Source organism: Hylaeus anthracinus, unplaced genomic scaffold (genome assembly GCF_026225885.1).
Source record: "Hylaeus anthracinus isolate JK02 unplaced genomic scaffold, UHH_iyHylAnth1.0_haploid 4, whole genome shotgun sequence".
NCBI lineage: Eukaryota > Metazoa > Arthropoda > Insecta > Hymenoptera > Colletidae > Hylaeus > Hylaeus anthracinus.
The window spans coordinates 7,192,422-7,214,655 of record NW_026535289.1 but is presented as its reverse complement, the minus strand read 5'-3'; the positions used below and the strand labels follow the sequence as shown (position 1 = coordinate 7,214,655).

Sequence of the window (22,234 nt, the reverse complement as noted above, 5' to 3'; positions counted from 1 at the left end):
TCCTCGAACCTGTATTCAAATGAGTCGAGGGTTAACCGAGTGATTTCAGAAGACGGTGGAGTGTCGAAGAATGGCTAGAAGAGATAAAAGACACGCGATGATTCGACGTTTCTGCCTTTCGTCACAGACCGGAACTCGACACAGAGGAAAAACAACCGACGAACGTGACGAAGACGACTGAAGCTTAGTCCACGCTGGGTGTCGCTCGGTGTCCATTTACATAACGAGATTATTTCATTTTCCCCGCGAATGGAGCCGTAACCCTGTATGTAAATCCGAGACACGTGAAAGGCGTGCGATCACAGTGTTTGAATAAAACGATCTTCGAATCGTGATCGCGCACGCCCTTTTCTATCCACCGTACTTGGATAATCTGTCATCAGCGCGTTAGTTCACCCTTTGAACTCCCGGAATTTTCTACTTTCCAAAGAGGTTCTTCTCTTCGTACGAAATAAACGGGTTTCACTCTAGTACACTCGGGAGATTCGCTGTACGCGCGAAGGAAATTAATTTCTGTCGATTCGCGGCAATTTAAAGGGAATCTCCCGACGCACGTCGAAAAGAGTAAAAATATAACGCGTGGTACATCCAGCCCCCGTCCGCAAAAGGTTAAAAGCGCGCAACGAAGCGCCATAAGCTCGCGGCGGTGGCAGACAATCGGTTTCCCTGATAATCGACAAAAGGGAAGCTGCGCCGTTTGTTCCCCCACAGCGCCCATCTCTAATTACATTTCGCTAGAAGATTAAAAAAACAGTGACGATTCTGTCCTTGCTGTCCTTGCGTTTGAAGCATCCATTGTCCGCGGGACGGCGAACCGTGTCGACATCAAAGTAGCGGGCCAGTCGAAAACTCGAATGCTCGTTGCTCAACCGTCGTTTCCGAGAGCGAATTACGTCTCGACGACGGATCATTAATTCATTGCAAACTCGACAATGGATCCTTGCCATCCGGTAACCGGTTTATTTGCCCGTGCGCGACGTCAAAAGTTATTCGAAAGTAGGCTAACTGGCCCGAGGGTCGGACTGGCGAAAGGGGTCGCTGTAATCGCGTGTAAGCTCCCATTTTCATCCCCGTCCGTCCAGATTCTCTCTGAAGAGGGTGGACGCCCGCTCTGAAAAGGATTTATATATCGTGATACAAGGGATACGGGGGCCGCCACCGAGTCACGGATAACAGAAAGGAAAGCGGGCAACTGACGTACAGAGAGAGCGAGAGAGGTAGAGACGCACGGGCAACATCAAATTCAAGTACGGCTCTTTTGTTCGGCTCGCTAAATTATTAATGGGCGCCACGTTGTAAGAGCCACGCGAGCCTCGTCCTACGTTCGTGCAGCTTCTGCATATCCAGCGACGTGAAAGGAGTCGGACACCGGGGCGTGACATAAATATGTAACGTAACGCGCTGCCATGAAAAATGTACTCGAGATTATAAGCGAACAGAAGCAGCCAGCGAACGGAATATCCCGTCGTTCCGTGGGTAGCTGTTTCCAATGCCTGTCTCGACGTTATTTTACGTTCCCTATTCGCGCACCGGGAACGTGGTCGACGTGAGAGTTATCCATTTATCAGTATTTCGAATAGAAAAATTGATATAAACGTACGAAAATGGGTCAAGAAGGCTTCGCTAACACCACACACCTCTTCGTTGATCATCTCGTTAGGGTGACTGTAGTTTACCACTTTTCGAGTCGAGAAATACTGAAAGTTTTCTTTCGTTTTCCTTACATATTCAACGTCGCATCGTCATTTGGTTATTAGCGACTGTCTTTTATGTGGTTATCCTTATTGTTAGATGTTGGTCCAAATATGTGCATCTTTAAGTAGCAGGATTATTTTGTATTAGCTTTCTTCCGTGATCCATGCTTGCTTTAAACTAGTGGACAGTTTGTGTTGTATTGGTTCCGTATTTTTACAGGTAAATATTGTGTGTTCTATTGTTAGAATTTCGTTGCACATACGGCAGGTGGGTCTAGTGGTCTTCTCGGGTAGGTGTTCCTGCGTTTATTTTGTATGTCTATTCTGTTAAGGTGTCCTGTGGGTGATTGTCCGAAACCGTCATCCGATATTTTATGGAATTTTAGTATCTTTTCTGTTTTCAAAATATTGTTCCGCTTTTTGTTAATGCAATCATGTAAGTGTCTTTTAACATTTTGCAAAACGATCGGTATTTCGTGATTTCTGATATTATTTGTTGCTTCTGAAAATATTGATACTGATATCTAGAAAATTATAGCAATTATGGCCGTGTTTTCGCATCGACGTTAGTCCACGGATGTGAAACGAAAGATCCCGTCGACTCCTGAGTAGTATCGGTCACGACAGGTATATCCGATGCGGGCATTCGATACAGCCGATCGGCAGGCTCGCACCTTTTTTTCCGACTGACTTTCGGGCGATAATAGCGTAACCCGATATGTCGACGATATTTTCGGTGAATCTAATATTAATTCCGCCATAAATCAGAGCGGATGCCTCGCTGAAAGGGCTCGCTCAGATTTATCGGCTGGCAGGTATGACGATATAACTCGATAAAGGTCTGGCACGAGTCTGAAAGGGCTGGTCTTCCCTCTCCCTTATTTTCGCAGTCGCTCTGACGCTCTCCTTGTTCGTTTCACCTTCGTCGATGTGTTCCCCTCCGTCCGTGTTCGTTTCTCCCAAAGAGTCGCGGTTGCATCGCTTGGAGATCGGATGACGGGGATGAGCGCAGCGTGCTGCACAATGCACCGCGGCAGATGTGTCCTACTCAATGGAATCATACGTAGCCGGTTTCCCTCTCTTCGAGTAGTCGCGCGTTCCACCCCTGCTCGCTTTTCTCGGCACCCCTTTCAATCCCTCTCCGCTGGCTGGTGACACGGTATCGTATTTCCTCGCGATCGTCGTTGACGTGATCCCGCGTTTCCTCTTTGAAAATGTACATGTTTACGCGTGGAATACATCAAAGAATTGCGATAGACAGAAATTAAAATTGTGATCAAGATCAAACTTGTAGGGTGGATGAAAAAGCACACGGAGTAGCGCGAGGTTGGATGAACAAGTGAATTAGGTGGATCCAAATTTTGAAGCGACCTTATTGTACTTCGATTCCTATGTTTGAGTAATTTTTGTTAAAATCTTGCGTTCTGAAATAGTCTGTGGAAATAGAATATAACAAATAAAAGTGAAAGTGTTCCACTTAATTTTAGTTCCTAGTGTTCTTCTAGGAATAATATATTGATCTTTATAAAAAACGATCATTTTATCATCTGGGAAATTTCATGGAGATAAAATTTGCTCTTCACAACATGTTACTTGGTCCCATAGTTTAGGAGATAATGGAAAATGAAAAGAATTCACAGAGAAGTGAATTATAGGTTATTCATCGCACGACCGAATTCGTCATTAACATTTACATTTAAAAATCCATATCTACATTATAAGTACTTAAATGCGTTCAGCTGTTACAAAGTACCTAACTATATACTTACATAAATACTACAATAATCATTGTACCTACGCGAGTGAACAATACAATCACGAACATGATATAGAATAGGAATAATATTCCACGCGGATGAAACCGCGGGGCGCAACTAGTTCATAATAAAGTACACGAAGTGCAGGTATGTAACCACCACGGATGAATTATCTGTTCGATATCGCTGACTCCGGTGCAACGTAACCGAGATGACAGCAGTTTCGCGTATGAACGACGAACGAATCGGGCGGTATTCGCTTGATTACGCATTTTTCCCCGTCGTTTCTCCGATTGCAGCGACACGATTGGCTCGTGCTCGCTACGCACCTGGTCTCGTTAGCCTCGTTCAATTTGCTTAAACAGTGGGAAAACGATCCGCTCGCGTACTCACCTTCGGTTGCCTGTGTCGGTGATTGGGTAATTTCTTAGGGTTCGACGTGCTCGTAACGGTTCACTCGATTATACTTTTTTAATTCGCTGATATGAAATAGCTCGTTTCACTGGTACGGATGATTAGCACCGGAGATGAAGCTTTCCTTCTTTTTTCCAAAGCCTCGCCTCTTTGTTATTTTTCGAATCGATGCGTCTTCATCGGCGCATCGATGCGACGATCTGATCGTTGTTTGTGTATTTAGCTGTTTGCCATCATATTCTATAAGTAATTAGAGGTAGGATTAGGAAATGTCGATTGCTAGGGGTAGGTTGATTCGAGGAGTAACGATTCGTTCTTATTTGTATTTTTCGGTGAAGTAGAATTAGAAAGATTGAAAGAGATTTGACTCTTGGAACGAAAGAAATTTACGTAATATATCGATCTGAAACAATCGAGAATAAGAGAGGAGAAACCAAATAAGATAATTCTGCTACCAAGCCTTAGGTTTCAAATTTGACGTTAACACTAAACATCCAGACCACGAGCGATCGAATGACCGTTTTATATACAATATGAGGGGTGTGATGAAATAAGAAGGTAGCTCCAGTTTTTTATGGTTATGAGGTCAGAACATAATCACGGATTTAAAACATTCGTCTTTTTTGTGGTGCAATAAGGAGAAAAGTTTGAAAAAATGGAGCTGCCTCCTTATTGATGCACACCCCTCATTGTTGTTTTATGCGTTATTCAATTTAGTTCCACGTAAAATATTTTTGTATTTAATTGAAAAAAGTAGTCTAAGACTAGTCATTTGTCCCATCACGGTAGAAATATATAATTACAAGTAAATGTTGGTAGGTTTAGTGTTAAAGGTCTGAAATCCAAAGAAATCTGAAAGTCTAGCTGACGACGAGTAACAGTGGAGCGCGATCGTGGCAAACCAAAGCCGGTAAGAATGATCTTTTGTTTGGAATCGAAAGGTGAAATAAATTGAAGGCAACAGAGGGACAAGAGCCCTGAAACGCGCCAGTCCCGATATCAAATACGGGATCGTTGCACGTGTTCCCACTTGTCGTTTGTTCTTCCTTCGGACCCCGACACTTTTTCCCCCTTTAGAGACAGACGTACAAATTATTACCGGCAATACGAGCGCTGGAGAGTGGTTCGAGTATAATGGACACGGGGACAGAGAATTCAAAGTGCACGGAGCACTCGAAAAACGAGTGCTCGCCAGAGGTACACCGGCGTGTATCGATGCCACGAACTCGCCAACCCCTCGTCGCTCGTTGGTGTGTTCAATTGGAAATACCGTCTGTCGCTTCGGCGCCGCAAATTAAGACGGGAATGTAAATGCACGCTCGTCTGTTTTACTCCTACGCGTTCAGCACGCTTCGACTCGTTATACGCACGCATCCGCAAAATCATAATCATCGCGAAGTAACCCGTGGACGTCCCAAAATCGAAATAATGAATTACCCGGCCTATATTCCCGATGTTCCTTTCCGAACGCGCACAGGTTTTCTCGTTTCGTTTTAATTAATTAAATTCTATCACAAAAGAGCCGTCGAAACGGTTTCGTTGTAAGTGGTAATTAGCTGTGCACAAAATTTGCTGAAATTTCACGGAACAATGGCGCATCTGAAAGCTATATTTGCCGTCATTATGGTCTTTACAAGCTCCGTTACGTGGAACGTACATTGAATTTCGGCTGGAGTTTCAGCCCGTCTCGGGATATTAATATCTGTACTTGTAGCGCAGTGAAAAGAGAGGTAGAGAGAGAGAGAGAGAGAGAGAAAGAGAGAGTAAAAGGAGCGAAAATGGTAACGTAGCAGCGTAGTATAAGTAGAAAGTAATTATTATAGAAACAACTCATTCAACGATGAGCATAAAAATAGCTTGACACAGCCAAAGAATTCAATGGTATTTAAATTTATGGTGCTCGATGGTTTATTGATATGCAAGCATTTGTTTTGAATATTCTAATAATCGAGTACTGTTCGAGTTCGGCTATTTATATTTCTGCCAAGAATTACAGATGTTCTCGTCGTCGAAGGGTGGACTTCAATTTCGAAGCGTATTTTGCTAAGGCACCGAGGTGTAACACGAAACTTCATTTCTGAAGACACTGCAAAGAGTGGCGACTTTACGGTGTAGCCGTTTTCACGGTCCTGCAGGGTCCGAAAGGGATTGATCATAAGATCGTGGATTTGCATCCCGGTGAAAAGGAACGTTCGTCGCTTTAATATCTCTCCGTAGTCAATGGCTGCCTACCCCGAGGGAACGCGTCGTGCTTTCGGGTGAAAGGCAGCTGGACAGCGGAATAACTCTTTTTCGCAATTACTTCGGTGCCTTTGGCACGTACAGAGACGCGCGGGCGGCACGAAAGCGCACGGGTTTGCATCGCACTTTGCGTCTATGGTAGTGCGTGCGCAGAAATTGAATCGCTCGCGTCGGAACGAAGCGTATTAAAGGTGATTTGATTTCTTCGTTTCACTCTACTCGAGGTCGAACGAACTCTCGTTTAAAAATGGCGGGGCGAGAGGAATCGGAGACAGCGCGATCGAACAATAGTGAAATACATTGGTGCAAATTGTTCCCTCGACGAGCGGTTAATTGTTCGTTCTTTCAACGAAATAATGATTCGATTCTTGCATTACTGTTCGTTATAAGATGAAGTTTTTCGAAGCATTTTTCATCATTTCTTCGGGTAGACAGAATATTCTTCGGGTACTTAGGATTCGATGAATGAAATTTAATTTAAAAATATATTAAGACGTAGGAGGATGTAGATTATAGAGTGGAGATACATTTACATATATATATAGAGTACTATGTGCAGTCGGTCCCAGAAGTATTCGTACCCTTTATGTCCATTGAAGAAATTTGTCTAAATAGCAGGTGTGATGTTTTCAAACATGTTTTTCATTGCAAATATGTACATGAATAAACATTTATTTGAAAGCATCAAACCTATCACTTAATTTAAACAAATTTCTTCAATCGACGTAAAGAGTACGAATAATTAATAGGACTGACTGTATTTCAGATTACGAATGAACGTTTTTGTGATGAGCCACGGTTGCATTGTGCTACTTACATGTTGCATGATAGATAAATATTAGATAATACATCAAATATGTTTGTGAACTCTTAGAAAGTATTTAATGTACATAGGAGATACTTTATAATTAGGAAGGTAACATGAAGTGACACGCAGTCTCACAGGACCAAAAGACTCCCCACCCTTAATCCAACTACTCGAGACATAAATGGTCCAAGTGTTTGCGAATTCAATCGCACACCAGGTAATGCCATGAACGTGCGATACACCCAGTCCCGAGCGATATTGTCTTACGCTCAACGTCGCGTTACTATCTCGCATCTGCGGCCTTTCTGTATCCGAACATCTGGGTCTTCCCGTTTCTCCGATGCCACGGAATTCTCTATTTGAGTCTAGCTACATTATTAGAACGCAGCTTCACCGGTAAAGAACCGCCATTTCCGTGATCCACCCCCGCCTCGAGTTCTCGGACGTTGCGCTCGGTAATTGGATACTTCGAAATGCTAATCTCGCTGTTTCTATGCGCTTCAAAATTCAGGACGCGTTTGGCACATATTAGAGGAAATTTCTAAACCCAGTATCATTTCAATTTATTTTGCTGTACATTACAAAAGGAATTTTGATGTTGTAAACGCACTTTAGGTCAGCTCTTTGGGGCCATGGCCAAAAACACGACCCTCTGCGCGAGCGAAATTTACTCTGCGATTCCTCTGCGTACCGACCGACTCGAAAAGTGTAATTGACCCCTGGTATTAGTTCGCGTTTCATGAATTATGTCAGCGCGCGATGAATTACGCGCAACTGGCGACGACTTCGCATCTTCATCCAACGAACTTCTTTTTCGGTCGCGAATTTCGACGTTATTTTTAGCCTCGATCGATCGCCATATCTCCTGTTTTTCACCTGACGCGCGTTGCACGTCGGTAAAACGGAGCATATGACGGTTACGTCTGCGACCGCCGATATATCGGGTCGGCAGTCGGCGGTTTTTGGGCAATATCGCCGCCAACACAGCAGCCTGCTCCCTCTCAACCCTCTCTCTCTCTCTCTCTCTTTCTCGTTTTCTCTCTCGATGCTCGGTATGTGTGCATTGTTTTTTTATTCACCTTGGTGTTTGCCCATACTGGATATCCACGGTACTTTTCCGCGCGGGCGGGCGGCCCTTTGTAACTCGCAATGACCGGTTTTTCGTCCTTTTGTGCCCGGTAGTTTTCCATTGCCCGTATTTGCTTTCATTGTTTCTGCCGGACGCAGCCGCAGTCCCCCGCATTTTCCTGCTTTTGATCTGACAGCGCGCGTACCTCCGCCCACGTGGGCCGCGACGATAAAAAAGCAAGCAAGACGCGGAGGGAAAGACAGGGAACGGGTGGACGCACGTGAAAAACCATCTACTACAACCCCCGGATACTCTCATATTGACGATTTTTTACGCACATGAACCTCCATCTACATCCAGCCGCTACTCCCCTCTTCGGCCCCTCTGGTGTCGTTCGCGGACTATAATTTCCGCGGTGCTTACGAAACTTTTGCGAAATAAATTTCTACCCTTGCTCGGCCGTGGCTCGAATTTTATGTTACCTCCGAGGAGGATTAATATAATTCTTTCGTTTAATTTACGAAGGAGTTAAACAATGGAAACGGGTAACGAGCGCGGCTGTTAATTACCAAGAAAGAGCTTTGAGACGCGAAAGGAGTAATGAAGTAGATTTTTCGGTAATACGATGAAGCTGTTTACCCGCTCTTGTGAGTTCTGTTTCCGCGAAAGTAACGAAGCGTTTCTCGAGTAACGGTTAAAATTCGCGATGAATCGTGAAACGCTGGAAAACGCTACCTGGTTGCGGGAGCCTTGCCAGTGAAAACATCCAAACGGAAGTTCTGGAAATACAATAACGTTTTATTAAAATGATTTGGGCGGCTTCCATTTTGCTTTACAAAATAAAACAATGAAAAATTCCACATGGGAATTTGATGCAATTCAATTTTCGAAAAAGTTTCGAACAGGCCAGCTTCTTTTATCAGAGTTTATTCGAGCACTCGTTTCGTCGTAGATAGCGTAACGTAAAATCCAGGAAAAGCGACGGCAGGCAGTCTGGCCGCAGGATCCCCTCGCGTTGGTAGCGCGCACTCGTCGATGGTGTGACTGCACCCTCTGGCATCCCTTGGTGCACTTAACCGTATAAGTGCTTGGAAGCACACAGGACACCATCCACTTATGTCGCGGTTTCCCCATTGGCATCATACTAAACTAAGTGAACGGGAGAACGAGTATCGTCATTAAGCAATTCCGCTTGTAAGCGTGTCGAAGGAGGAAAACGGACCCCGTGAATTCGGCGCGAGTCGCATCCCCTCGCGATGCGACGCGCTTGTCGTTAACTCGCCAAGCGTGCGATCGCTTATTACATCGGGAACGAGAGGCTTCCGTTTCCTCGCTCTTCAGAAAATGGAACCTTCCATATCCTTTTCGTCCCTACTTCCATATGTAATTTGGGGCTGTAATTAGCAAGTGGCAATTATTCGCCACTAGCTCGTCGCCAAGTACTGAATGGTTTCGATGATTACACCTGGTGTATATCCTGATTTAATTAGAGATAAATGATTAAGCCACCCTTAGTTAACAAAGTATTCACGTCGTTATAAAGTCTAGACGTGGTCCACTACAAGATCAGGAACTCAACCCTTCGTCACGTAGCCTGATCAGGAGTAAAATCAAATTTTATTAATTCTATAATATCTGCACATTTCTTCTTACGAGTGACTCCACTGATCCTGCAAAGAATACAAAGAATGCAATCAAATTACACAATCGATGTTAATAAAAATCATTTCAAAGGGGCAGAATAATCACACTATCGCCAAGCGCCAAGTTTCTCACGGTTACGCCAGGACGAGGAGTGAATTAAGCTACTTTCATGCAATCGTCGTTTCTCGAGAAATCTGACACACACATACACACACAACGGGTCAGCAAGCTCGCGCGGTCATTTATCATCCAGTTACGAAGGAAAGTACTGCTTGACACGGGGGCCAATTACATTTAATATCACAGAGTCCACCACAGCGGTGGTTTCGATCGACGAGCGGGCGAATTCCATCGCAAAAGTGCAATTATCCTCTTACCGTCACCGGTGCGCCTCGATTTTCTCGATTTCAGAAGAGGCCTCCGTTCTTCGTGCCGCGAACGAGTTTTTCTTCGCATTTTAGCGCGCAGCCTGCAACCACGATATAATTTCGCCGCGTAATTACAACCGTTCGGACGGGGATCTCACGCATGGTCTTTAACGTGACCTGATTTGCGTAGATTCAAGGCTGCACGGGCATAAGTGCACGCCGCAGCATGAGAAGGGCTGAGGGAGCAGGTAAAAAACAGGTCGATCTTTTTGGATTTTTTTTAAAGGAGAAGTATTAAGTGGATCTTTTTTACACTCATGCCATCTAATGACGAGCTTTATGCATGGTTTAACAAATTGTTTTATGAGAATAGTTTAAAAATGACGCTTGAACTGATATTATTGCAGTGTCAGCTATGATCATTCCTTTCAAAGACAATATTCTTGGTATACCACATATTGCACTAGTATTTTATTTTACGCGAATTGCAATAGAAGAGCTAGCACTAACAGAAGACAACTTAGCAGATATGCGCGTCTACGGGGGATGAATAAGCCTATTCTATATTATTTTTGAGTATTATTCGCCAATAAAAAAATATTTTCAATCGAGCGTATCATTTCGCCACAAAGGTGGCGTAGGCCTTTAATTAAAGGGACAAAGGGATTCCATCGTTCCGTGGACGCGTCGACGCAAAAATCGACGAAAGCACGAAAGCTCGAGCAGCGTCTCGTGGTTCTCACGCTTGTCAGTGTTTATGAGCGACCCCACTCGCGGAGCTGGCTCGTGCAAGCATTACATTTGAACAATGAGAACCGTTCTATTGAAATGCAACAATGGCGCATTGTGAAACATCGTGCGGGATGAATATTCAAGAACCGACCGCTCGAACTTGTATTAACGAACGTGTTTCCTTCAAAAGCGTCAACAATTTCATTTATAATATCGTTTCCCTCGGCCCTTTCCGCTTCCCCCGTTTATCAATGACACGTTTCCAATTTTCGCGTACGCATTTTTAATCGAATATTTAATTACGATTACGTTTACACCGAGTGCAAGCGTGTTGTTAAAAATCAATTTAACCGAATCGCTTTTAGCAGCGGCGATTACTCTCTACCCGTAAAAGCGTTAGAGATTGTACCACGAATATGGTAACTTTTCAAGCATTTTACTCTTTTACATGAAATTTTTTAATTTTTCAATTAAAATGTAAACGATTTTTCGTTCGAGACAGATTGTTCTCCATAGGTTTATTTTTATGTCGAGCGATGTAACCTGCATAGCAGTACACAGGGAACAAAAATACTTATTTCACGAACTCAAAAGTTACAATCATATTAGCAAACAATTGAAAGTTTAATTCGGTGTGGTAGAAATTTTGAAGCATGCTACTTCATAATTCAGCATTCCAACTTTGGCAGAAGTATCTCGTCCGCTTCCTGCTTTATTTCCCTTTGCTATTTCTCTTGCTGCAGCAGACAGCGCAACTTCTGCCCGATGCTTTTATTTTCTGTAAGCGGAATAAAGTCTGAAAAAGTTTATTATAAGAACAATGCATTTAGCATGTTATATATGTTAAGAAGGTTTCGATCTTATAATGGATATTACTACGATATGAGTCATAGTTCAAGATGACTGGTTAAAACTACAATTACGTTAAATATAGTGTTTCCTACGTCATTAAATACGACTGATAATGGCATCGATCAAGCATGATATTTTCCATGCAGTTTCTTGGTTATTATAGATTGCTCGTAGCCCGCTGAAAGTGACGCGTTTCATGCCACGAAATTAGTATAGCTCGTTCCGCATCCCATTCGTTAAGCAATTTCTCATATAACCGCGAGATGCGAGGTTAGATGAGCGGTTGTTCAATATCGGCAGGCATTCTCACGGAAACGGTGCACATGTGTACCTGAAAAGGGATCGAGCCTATTTACGACGAAGAAAATTGCTGTTCGAGCACACACGGGAACGACGACCCCGAAATTATGCACACGTAAGAATTCTGCTTAATTATCGGCTGGTCGACGCGACACTGATATTGAAATTTCACCGTCACAGGATTTATGAAATTTTTCGCATTCCTCGAGCATCGACTTGTTACATGTTGTCAAACCACACGGTCGACCGATGACGTCGGAATGTTAAATGAAAATTCATATTGATCCCCGGCATTCTTTCCGCTACCCGTTCCGTGCTTTATAATTAAACGAGAGACAACCATAATATCCATTGAATTGTTCGGTAAAATGTTGAATATGATTTCAATTACATGTAATTAATTATGATTAAATTCGAAGTTACGGGAAGGCCTTTGAACGGTAATTAGTATCTTAAATTAATCAGAATATCGATATTTGACGCAATAATTAAACGCACTGCGTTATTTTACTTTAAAATTAATATTATGATAATTGCGAGCACTGATATTGATACTATGTAACAATTGGATGTACTTAGGGATAGAATACGTGTATTATATCACGATAAATCTATAAAGCCAGCGCGTAGAATTTTTCAACGAGAATGGTTTATATTCCGAATACACAATTTTCTCGTATTTACGCGAACACTATAAGATATTATCTAAAGAGACCATACACGGGTTTCGCTCATTGAAACTAAATGCTGAATAACGTCAATGCCTTTTGGAGTTTCGTTAAAGCCGGGCGTAATGAAAATTATTACCGTACCAATTTCACTAAATGGCCTCATCAGTAGATGTTGAGCAATGGCGGAACTATTGAGGCATCCCAGAAAATATTGCTCATCTCAAAACTTTAATTAATCGAAAGGCAAACGAACGCGTGATATGTTTCCTCGATCAGCACGAAAAGAACTTTCAAATAATAACTAAATATTAATTCAGGGATATACTCGTTTTGAATACTTTATCGATAATATTACTTAATCTCCCTCGCAAATCTCGTGTTCATAAAAATCAGAAGAGGCAAACATTAATCTATCAGAAATGAAATTATTCTTCAATCCATTTACATCTTTATCTCTGTCTGTATCTACTAGAGATATAATTACCCTAAAACTGTCACTCACGATACCTGAAATATTCATGGAAGCAAAAGAAACTTAGAAACTCGTTCGATAAATCGATTCAGGGGACAATTTCCTGCTTTTACTCGAACACGGGCTCGCTCCAATCGATTCGAACAGTTTTAGATGAGTTCCCAGAATCCGTCGTTTAGCGACGTTTACCGAAATAATCGTCCGACGCGATTAACTGTGACCGAGGAGGTTAGCACAGGTACGAGGGAACGTTCGTTTGAATTATTGCCAATATTTCCTGGGACGTAATACACACTGGAGGCTACGGACAACGTTAATCCCGACTGACAATTTTCGTTCTCTCTCTGCATGCGCCCGGTCATGTTCCTGCCAGGTCGCTACGGTCTTCCTTTAAACTTCATTTCACTCGTCATTCGTTCGACAAGTCGAAATTCATGCCGTATTTCCCGTTAGATCGGTCAACGATCGTTCATCAAGCTGTTTCTCGTTCCACGCTCCAGAGTTGCAAAAATTTATCTAATGTACACTGCCAATCAAAAGTCGGAGGCACGCGTTGATCTTCATAGAATTATAGCTTTTTTGACAAGTATTCGAAGGCTTACCCTTTGGTGAACCTACGCAAAAGAAATATTTTTATTTACCCAAAGAGAATCATACAACCATTCTTTGGTTTTATACCTACCATAATGTTTACTATACCAAGTAACCAACAAGAAACGTCTATTAAACAACGGAAGTGTGAATCAACCTGTAAGAGGACTTCGATTCACCGAAGCTACTATCGTCCCCTGATGACGATCTATCTGGCAATTAGCACGAACCTCGACCAACGCGACGGAACCTCGATAATCAAGCGACAACCAGCGACTCCCGAGTGGCAGGACCGTTGGTAGACTTTTTCTCTCCAACGCGATTCATCTCTGTTCGACGAACAGTCGTCGTTACACATCAAGCAGTCATTCTTCGTCGCGGCGATCCCACGTTCCGACGCTTTAACTCCGCGACAATCGACTCGTTACATTCCACCTTTCCCCACCCTCAGACCCCCCCGTTTTATCGACGGCGAGATTTCGCGGGATAAAAAGAAGCGATCGTGTCGGGAATATAATTTACAATTTAATTAGCCCCGCCAGGTGTCGAAAAATATTTTTAGCACCGAATGGAGATATTCACTCGGCTGCGAGCGTCTGAATGAGAAGACGGTTGCGCATTCGACTAACGAATCCCTCGTAACTTGTTAGACATTCATCGGGCGTCGTGACAGCCGCACGTTTCGTCTGTCGACGAAGCAACAATCCGTTCGTTAAGCTTTTTCCCGGTATTACGGCAATCAAGTTGAGTCAGGGCATTCGATACGGCCGGACGACGTCCAACCGGAGTCCGTAACCCCCGTGAATGCTCAGATAAAGCAATGGGAAGCGTCTTCGAGATTGCTTCGTGCTTCCAAGAATGGGCAGCCAACCCGCGGCTCCCCGAGTATGATAGTTCCTGTCCGTGCAACGAGAATTCCTATACGGAACCATAAAAGTCCATGCATGCCGACGCCGATACACGTGCTATCGACCGTTCTCCCCTAGTAATATTCTAACGCGATACGGTCGCTGAATTTCTGAAATCCTCGCGAGACAGTGGTTGCTCCTTATAGGAAATTACACGCGCTGAATGCCGGTACACTCGATTAAGATCAACAGGGTTGGAAAGGTACGAAGAATAATGCGTCCTTCGAGTCGTGCACTTGTCATTCAGCTGTGTATTTTAGGTACAACGAACTATTGTAAGATCAACCCTTTGCACTCCAAACAATTTGGCTATATGCATGTAGTCAACTCCAAGACCATTTTTTCTTAGATTTCTGAGTTTTGGTATGGCTACGAAAAATTCTTTGCAGTTTGTTAAATTATACGATTTTTTTTCAGAATTTTACATTTTTATTATCGAACATAATCATACACAAATAATAATAATCGAAATATTGTCCTTCATTTGAAGTTGTTTGAAACAAATAATTGAAAACTAGCGTATTTTTTAACGCTATTGCTTAAGAATATTGATCTTATAACTAATTGAATTTAGACACCCATCGCTTATTGAAACGTAATGATAAATTGTGGGCAGTGACACTGGCCATAGGAGTAGAACGCCTTCAAGTTCCTGGGCAGAACAAGTGGCCTTAGGAGTGCAAAGGGTTAAAAGAAGACGAAATGTACGTTTAACGAACAAATGTCTTCGACGAAGTAACCTCTGTGCAATTTTTTCGCTATTCAGAGATTGCCTGCGAATCCTCGTTCGAGAGCCCTTGATTTGAGCAACGGCGCTCGTCAAACAGCCGAGCCTCCCAAAGTGTCTTCCCTTGTAAGATTTCAATCTCTCAGGACAATGTGGCGAGGAGGAATTTAAATTCTAAAAGAATAAAGCCGTTGAATACAACGGAATTCTCGAACGTCAAGCCATGCAAACGATCACTCCGAAGCGTAAATCATTCAAACGGTTTAAATGCACCGACAGCGTCGATTTTACTTCGCGACGCGCATTTCCAAAGAAAGCTGGATGGAAATAAGCGTTCGCCGGTGCCGCAGTTCGGAAATATACATTCGCTCGTAATTTAGACGCCTAGAGGCTAGACCACCGGCAGACCAAGCCGTTAAGTGTTTCCGCGGGGCCAATTTTAATAATGCCAAGCGTCTCGAGCGGTGCAACAAAGGGACCCCTGCCAGCTTTCAACCACTTTGACACCGATGTGTACTCTCGCGGAGTTGTTGCTCTTCGTCCAGCTTTCCGCTTCCTGTTCCTTCGGCCTCTCGATTCGATTCGCCCGCATCCGTAAGCTTTGATCTCGCTCTTCTGTTACTCTTCGACTGCTTTTTCCAAGTTATTAGGGCCTATCGTCGGGACACGCCATTTAACGCACGAAAGTTGTGGGGAACTTGACTCTTTCGTTGTTCAATGAAATGGCCAAATATGGATACGTAAAGATTTGTTTATCTTTTTACAAAAATGGATAAAATTGGGTAAATGTTTATGAGTCAAGAAGTCGAAAGGAACGTGTTTACATTAAACAAACCAGTTATTAACCCTTCGAGTGCCAGAGGAAATTTTCATATCCGAGAAATGCCAGACAATTTTAACGAGTTACTTTTTTAACGAGCACTTACAGTTTTGAGCAGCAATATATCGCACCTGGCCTTTTTGCGAGTGTTCGGTAGAGCGATATATAGCTCCTTGGCACTCAAAGGGTTAGGAATTGTATATTAGATTGGAGTCTTGTCTGTTTTCTTTCTACTGATATTTCCTCAAATCAAGTAATCCAATTTCCAGGGAAATTGCAAACGCACAAATTTCGAATTTTATGTTAATGAACCTACAGAACCGTGTGCCTCATAAGGATATACGTCAAAGCATTGAATTAAGCAATGCAATTTATGAATCCATTTTGTATGCAATTTACAATATCCAGCTTGTGATGTAAAATGGGTACAGAGAGCGAACGAGATAAAGGAAAGGGAGTCTCGTTAGGAAGACGTGGTAGCGAACGTGTTAAGTCGTATCGTTCAATTATTCGCCCCCGAGGGACGGAAGATACGTAGCATTGTTACCCGTCGAGCATCGTTAATTCGCCCAGACAACGTGTTGTGATTCAATGTAATTTTACTTGTACATAAAGGCGGCTGCCGCGATGAATGGAGCGCGCTGTGCACACGGCTCGTCTCCTCCTCCTCGTCTTCCTCTCGCGTTTTCCTCTTCATCTGTCGAATCCTGCCGTTCGATTCACCGGACTCCACCGGTCTCCGCTACTTTTCCCCCTCGTTCTTCCCTTGATTGCTTCTTCGCTGGCCGCGTCTCTGTCTCTGTGAAAAAGGGGGGTGAGTCCGAACGAAGGCTTCGCTGTCGGCGAGTAATTAGGAGGAGCAGTTGTGGAAGGAAACAATTGGTTCCAGTCAACGTCGAAACTTCCGAGCGGATAACTAATCGCGAGTCGCGGCACGAAAAAGGAGGACAACGCTCCGCAAATCGTATTATCATCGTGACTGCTACTTCTGGTTTGTGGACGATGTCTCAACCGAAGCGTATGATCGTTTGACGATTTCTCGCTTGTTTTGCGCACTCATTCAAGTACTCGTTTCGCTAGTATTTATGGTATTCTCTTAAAGTTACGCTGGAAGGAACGAGAATGGTTTCGATTCTTTCTTTCAGAGACATTTTCCTGAAAACCGGTAGTTTTTTTTTTTTAGATATTGTTGGCACGTATATTAATATTAATGGAATGCGTATCGTCTTACTCTTTGTTTATCATCAGCCAGGCGTCCCATTAATAACTTTATATGCTTCGGAGACTTTCATGCATGTTATCTCTTGTTACGTGGCCGGTTTAATATTTATGGGCAATTTTAAAGTTGATTTTTGCGACGTCCGTGATCCTGTTACCTTGTATTGAGCGGTTAGCGACCACGCAAAAATGCACTCGCTCAAGATAGCGAGATTATTGTCGATACGAACCAAAAATTCTTTGTTCGTCGACAATAAAGGAAGATAGACATCGTTCATGTCGCCTAGTCAGCAGTCTATTTATCGTGAGATACAATAATGTATAAATTTAATAAGATGATAATTAAATGCAACGCGAGCCACGATCGCGGAGAGGAGATTGTGAATCCCGATGGTGGAAATTTCGAATTGATCCCTCCGACTGGGTTGCAGCGAGTTAACCGTTATTTCGAAATTCCTGTCTGTTCTCCGTTCCCTTTGCTCGTCTACAGTTAACGAGGAGACTGACGCAGCAGGTAATTAGTAGGTGCACTTCTTGGAGGAAAGCAGACGTGTAATGCGAAACTCCAAAACAACAACGTCGGCTTGTGTACAGTTACTAGGGCAACGTATACCCTGGGAGGATTTTAAAAAACGGTCGATTTTGTCGACGTATATAGTGAAACAATTACCAATCAAATAATTGTTTTAAGAGCTCCATTTCCAGGTATACCTACGGCTCTTGTGTTTTATATTTATTTTTCATACCTTCAGTTTCATTTATCGAATTATTGTGCGTTATGATATTTCATTACTTTATTATCTATGTCAGTTTTTAAATTCAATAATTCTTTCTCAATTGAAGCATGGTAAACTTTTCATCTCTTTAAGTTTCTTTTCTCTTTTATGCTTGAGGCGATTAAAGTAATCGAAGTAATAAACGGACTAATCGCTTCCCAAGCATCGCGATGCATCGGTTGAAAAGCAGTAACGCAGTATCGTCAGTGGGACGATTACGTTTGCATGCATAGACACAATCTACGATTGAATAATAATGTTTATCGTGCATAGGTGAAGTCTACCAGCCCTCGATGGGTAAATTAGCCAGCAATATGCTCGGCGTAACCAATAAACCGCGACGCAAAATTAATCCCACCGCGCACAAACAATGAGCGTAATATTAAATGCAAAATCGCCGCCCGATGCGATTGAATCGCTCGTACGCGCCGGCCGCAACGTGAATTTCAATTTTACTACTCTTAACCTTCGCTGTCCACGTCGATCGGCAATCATTTATTTATCGTAACGATCCATAATCGAACCCGCGACTTCCGACATATGATACCTCGAACGTCATCGCGTTGGATCTAAATATATTCGGAATTTTTACGTACCTAGCGATTTCCATCGACGATTATCCGAACACAATAACCATTCGCGAATTTACATTGAAAGGACGCTGGGAACGATTTATCGACGATATCGAACCGCCTAGCTGCCGAATAAAAAACGCATAATGCATTTGCACATAATCGCGATGCGCGAAACATTTTCTTTAATTTTTTTGTATAGGCATGAAATTAGTAACGTGACCTATTCCCTCGTTCATTTCTTTTTTTGGTACAGCTGACTCTAGAGGCGTTTTTATGTAAAGTATGTATTTTTCAAAATGAAGTCTGTGGTTTAGATCTTTTTCTGTGTTTGACTCTCACTTCTGACCACGCCATTGGTAAATCGCCGCGCGTGTGATCTTTTCTCGTCCAATTTTTTGTTTAAATAACCACTTTTAATGACATATTATTAGCGGCCGAGACGTATCCCCTTGTCCATCTTCTCGTCGCAACGGGCGTCTGGTACCAGTCGCCGACGTTGTACCCTTTGGCGAAGCCGACTTTACTGGCGCTTTTAATGCCAGGTCCGTGGCACATTACTCACCGCAATGTAAAGTAGGCGAACATGTGTAGAAGTCGGCCTTAGATCATGCCCTCTACCTGCCCGCGAGTACACAGGTAAGTACCTGTGGGCAGCATCGAGTGTATATCGCATATATCACGCGTTTAAGTACCGAGCGTAGCCCTTTCAACCTCGCAGCCTCACTGGTAAGCCCTTGAGCCGACCAGTCTACCAAACGAAGACAAAGAGCACCCTACCCGAAGAGAGTCCTCGATCCCGTGGAAACCGTGACCGTTGAAATATGCAGCGTTGCTACGTGTATCTCTGTCAAAATATTTCTGTAAATCTTCGCCGTTCGTGAGCCGCGAGTCCGTTCCCGTTCGCGAAAGTCGCCGGAGAATGCCAGAGTTCCAAGACCGAGGCTACCCAGGGGATTTCAGTATTTTCTTTACCGGGTACAAATTTTCTTGCGATATATTCTCCCAGACTACGATTGTTCGATACGGTGACTGGAAAGAATGCTTCTTCGCGGTAGAGATTTCTCGATCCTCCGTGGAAATCGCGATCATTGAAGGTGATGGTTCATGGTTCGTGTAAAAAGAAGAGATATGTGTTTAGAAATTCTAGTTTTTTAAGGGAAACGTGGTGTGACTATAACGTCTGTCATCACAGAATATTTTATTTTTATACACATATATTTAACCATTTGCCCTCGAATGTCCTCTATGAGGGGAGATCGTAAGTCTAAGAAATTTTGTTAGTCAACATCTCAAGCAGGCTGTAAGAATTCGCAATCAAGTCTAATAATACCAAAAAGACACATTTTCAAAGTTAGACTATTCTATGTAACGCGATTCCTGTTCGCATATTTTGCAACGAGATGGTGCAGAGTGCAAAGGGTTAATAATAATAGTAATGTATCTCTATCAAAATATTTCTACAAATTCTCGGTATTCTTACTGTTGCAGGTTTCGCAAGGGAAAGTACTCTATTTGGATTCCAAGGATAAAGCTACCCTTCAGGTCAGTGCACTTACTATTTATTCTTCGCAAACAAAAATTGCTGTAATTTTATTCAACAGTCCAAATGGATTGCCTAAATACGGAGTCTGAGTCCGGAGCGTTTCGTTTCGAAGCAGCTTTCGTGTCCTGACACGAGGTTCTGGTCGGCGTCCGGAAATTAAATCCCTCATGTATCACCTTGAACTTTTTACGAGGATATAATTTTTACCCAGGGCAAAAATGTGCCCGCATAAATAACGGACTGACGGCTGGGCGAAGTATGCACGCTGGAATAACGTTGACGTTCTCTTACCGTTGCAAGCACCATACCCTTTCGTGGTTCCGAAAATTATACTGTGCATGTTCAACGCGATGTTAAGTACTTTTGAAACGACCAGCAACGACCACGTTTAGATATGAATCGTTTAATCCACGTTTAACCATCACATTTGGCATGTACACATTTTTGTAACTGAATTCTCTTTACTTTGACTTTATCTTGCCAACGAGTAAATAACGGGAGCTAGCTGTACAGCTAAACTTTGATTCAGTTAACCGCGTAGCGAACCGGCGAGCTTCGTTTCGTCGATTTCCCTGGCACGAAACGCGAGGACAATTCTCGCCCAACTTTCCTCTTACGCTCCGTGAGGGGCGAGACAAACACCAGCGTAGCGCCATCCAATGTTGAACGAAAACCACGAAAGAACCGCGGCGGCAAGGGCTGGTAGCAGCCAAGGGGTTCGCTTACGCGGGAAAAAAGAAAGATGTGAATAAATGAATCGGTGGTCCCCGTTATGGGCCTGGGCTTAGCCGCGGGACAACGGTGGCCGAGGGAGGCGAGAAAAAGACACGGAGAAGGGCGGCCAGACGAGAACGAAAAAGAGAGAGCGGCAACGGGCGAATAAAAGCTAGCGTCGAGCAGATGGCTGGCGTGGCCATTAGCTAATGGATCCCTAACACCAGTACACCGGAGAGTCATCCGCCAGGAAGTACAAACCGGTAGGTGGACGCGGCTACGGGTGACGCTGGTGTACCAGCGCACCCTTTCGCTCCCCGAGCACGGACTCGACGAAATCGTGCGGCGGTGATCGTGCTAAATCACAAACGGACCAACCAATGCCGCGCTTATTCCCTTCGTGGCATCCTGGTCCAGCGAGTGTTCAACCACCAGACCCCCTATTTACTGTTACCTGCTCGCTAAGCCCTTGGACAGTTGTAATCTCCGCGATATCTTCGAAATGGGGATGATTGGTAGTACAATTTCTAGACCGTGAAATACTTGGTGCCGTAGTACATTGACACTAGGTATCGATTTAGACCTTTATATACAGTCGGTCCCATAAATATTCGTATCTGTGTCTATTACAAGAATTCGTCTCAATTAAATGATGCTTCCAAATAAATGTTTTATTTTATTAGCAGTTTCATTATTGTTATAATCAACATTACACATGCATATTTTTATAATGAAAAATTTATTTGGAATGTCTGAATGTAGACATAGAGGGTACGAATATTTATGGGACTGAATGTAAGTTGCTTTCTCGTTACTAAGTTCATTTTCATCTTCACCTACAATTTAAGCTACTAGATAGCTGCTGCCTTTTCTCGCTACTACGTTCGTTTTCATTTTGAAACTTAAATTTCAGATTTTTTATAAAGTCGAGTTAGTCGATTTGTACAATGAGCGGCTCGCATCGTGCTACCTATCCCTTTTAAAAAAATTCATTTCTCTCGTTAAAGTATCGAAATCTTTAAAGAATATGCGAAAGTCACGTTGGCGTTTAGCTTATTCGCTAAAAAGAAAAGGAAACTTCCAGCCGCCCATCCCCCCTCGATCTTAATGCTGCATATTCCTACCTGTGAATATCCTTGTTCGGAACGATTCAAAGGGTATTATTATGCAGATCATGCGTCGATTAAGTGAAATGTGTGCTCGATCCCCGCACTGGCATAATTGGCGTTGCCGCTCGAAATTAGTCGCCCCCTTGTTTTCTTGTCGATGTACTTTGTACATTATCCGCGACGGGTTCGTTTTTTATCGCATCCTCGTGACAGGGAGATTTGCTTCTTCGG

General features: G+C 43.2%; 1 protein-coding gene across 1 annotated transcript in view; it reads left to right on the top strand.

The window, feature by feature from the left end:
* LOC128894617 (discoidin domain-containing receptor 2-like) overlaps window positions 1–22,234 on the top strand; it is a 170,723-nt gene that overhangs the window by 23,860 nt on the left and 124,629 nt on the right. Inside the window, exon 2 of the mRNA XM_054156461.1 lies at window positions 20,126–20,179. The gene's annotated coding sequence lies outside the window, so the exon portion shown is untranslated. The remainder of the gene's footprint in view (window positions 1–20,125; window positions 20,180–22,234) is intronic.